The following is a 2320-nucleotide window of genomic DNA, read 5'->3' on the forward strand; positions in this document are numbered from 1 at the left end:
AGAACAGGAGTACTTGTGGCACCTTAGAGACTAACAAATTTATTAGAGCATAAGCTTTCGTGGACTACAGCCCACTTGCAGCCGAAGAAGTGGGCTGCAGTCCACGAAAGCTTATGCTCTAATAAATTTGTTAGTCTCTAAGGTGCCACAAGTACTCCTGTTCTTCTTTTTGTGATATTAAAATCTCTTTTCTCTAAAATTTCTGCTGAATAGCATTACTTGGCAGAACTACCATCATTCCACACATCACATTTTTCATTTCACCCCTAAAGTCACTTTTCTGCTCCCTAATTTTCTCATGGCATTTTTCACCTCCTTATTGCGCAGGGTGTAGATCAAGGGATTCAGCACCGGAGTGATAATAGTGTAGAACACGGTGACCATCTTATCCTCCGAGAAGGTGATGGAAGGTCTTAAATACATGAAGATACATGGCCCGAAAAATATAATCACTACAGCAATATGGGAGGCACAGGTGGAAAGAGCTTTGCGACGACCTTCGGAGGAGCGAGTTCTCAAGGAGACTAAGATGATGACATAGGATACAACCAGCACAACAAAACAGGTCAGAGAAATCATCCCGGTATTGGCAATGACCATGACGCCAACAAAGTAAGTGTCAGTGCACGTCAGTTTCAGCAAAGGGTGCACATCGCAGAAATAGTGGTCAATCTCGTTGGGCCCACAGAAGGGTAACTGGATGGTCAGGAGAGTCTGAACGATGGAATGCACAAAGCCACCCACCCATGAAGCCATCACAAGTGAGCCACAAACACACCTAGTCATTATGGTTGTGTAATGGAGGGGTTTGCAGATTGCAATGTAACGATCGTACGCCATCACTGTGAGGAGGAAGATTTCAGTGCACCCAAAGAAATGGAACACAAACAGCTGTGCTATGCAGCCATCAAAGGAGATGGTTTTCCTCTCCACAAAAAAAGTCTGCAATCAGTTTTGGGGCTGTGACAGAGGAAAAGCACATGTCTACAAAGGACAGATAGCTGAGGAAGAAATACATGGGAGACTTCAGATACTGGCTGCTTTTTACAGTGACAATAATGAGAAGATTTCCCAGCACAGTTGCGATATAGAGGAGTACAAAGAACACAAAACACACTGGCTGTAACATCTCATTGTGGCAAAGTCCCAAAAGGATGAATTCAGTCACATTCTGCGTGGCCTCCATGTACTCAGTTTAAATAATGGGTATATAGAATACCGCTAATCCACCTGCTGTGACACAAAACAAGGATAGGAATAATCAACAGATATTGACCGGTGACGAGGTGAATGTCAAGATGCATTGACTGAAGTGGTAGACTTTGTCCAAAAATAAAAATGAGCAATATGTAACTCAAGGAATTAGAGAAATTGGCTTGAGTTACATATTGCCATGAACAGTATATACACCTCTACCCCGATATAACGCTGTCCTTGGGAGCCAAAAAATCTTACTGCGTTATAGGTGAAACCGTGTTATATCAGGGTAGAGATGTACTCAAAATAATTAGAGTGGAAACTCTGAAGACGTTTCATTATATTCTTCCCCCATAGTGAATCATCAAAGACTTTAACTGTAAGTGAAAAATTTAACCTTAACTACGCTTTGTAATCAGCCCTTCCATGATACGCATTCTATTTTATTCTTATTGCATTGTTAAACACCCTTCAGAAATCCCATTTTTCAGCCAAGGATAACCACATCGCTTACCTTTGCATTTGGGCACATAAATGCTCAAAAATATTGATTTGTGCATGCAAACATGAAACTGAGTTACCTCGTTAAGTAACCAATGATTGAAAACTGGTCTCTGATTATTTTCATCACAAAATTATTTCACAAAATTTATATTTAGTTGAAAAGCCATTTTAACTGAAAAAAATGGTTTCATTGGAGAATTTTGACCAGCTTTACACAAAACCCCAATTTAAACTAGAATTGAAACACTAATTTATCAGCAGGACTCATGGATACACTTTAGATTATCTATGCTGCTCCAAAAACGCAAAGTAGCCATAAACACTGTTCGATTGACCGGTTAACTCTGTCACCAGAGTGGTGGAAAACAGCTGAAGCCTATTAGTGAACCTGACCCTATATGTGTTATCATTTGTTTTGAGGTGACTGAATTAAATTTTCTGTGTTCAAAAGGAAGTATTTATGAGTGGTCATAAACAGGAATGGATTAAATATGGTGTGGCGGGTGGTCATTGCTTATGGACTAGCATCTAATTTATTTTATAGATTTCAAAACTAAAATTAAAATAACAAATAAAAATAATATGAAGATTTTTCAAGAGGGCAGTTTGTAATGAAGAT

General features: G+C 39.4%; 1 pseudogene; it reads right to left on the reverse strand.

The window, feature by feature from the left end:
* Positions 1–255: 255 nt before the first annotated feature.
* On the reverse strand, positions 256–1186 carry LOC128835656 (olfactory receptor 4S2-like; annotated as a pseudogene).
* Between the last annotated feature and the right edge of the window lie 1134 nt (positions 1187–2320).

The sequence above is a fragment of the Malaclemys terrapin genome, chromosome 4 (assembly GCF_027887155.1).
Source record: "Malaclemys terrapin pileata isolate rMalTer1 chromosome 4, rMalTer1.hap1, whole genome shotgun sequence".
In the NCBI taxonomy this organism is placed as follows: Eukaryota; Metazoa; Chordata; order Testudines; family Emydidae; genus Malaclemys; species Malaclemys terrapin.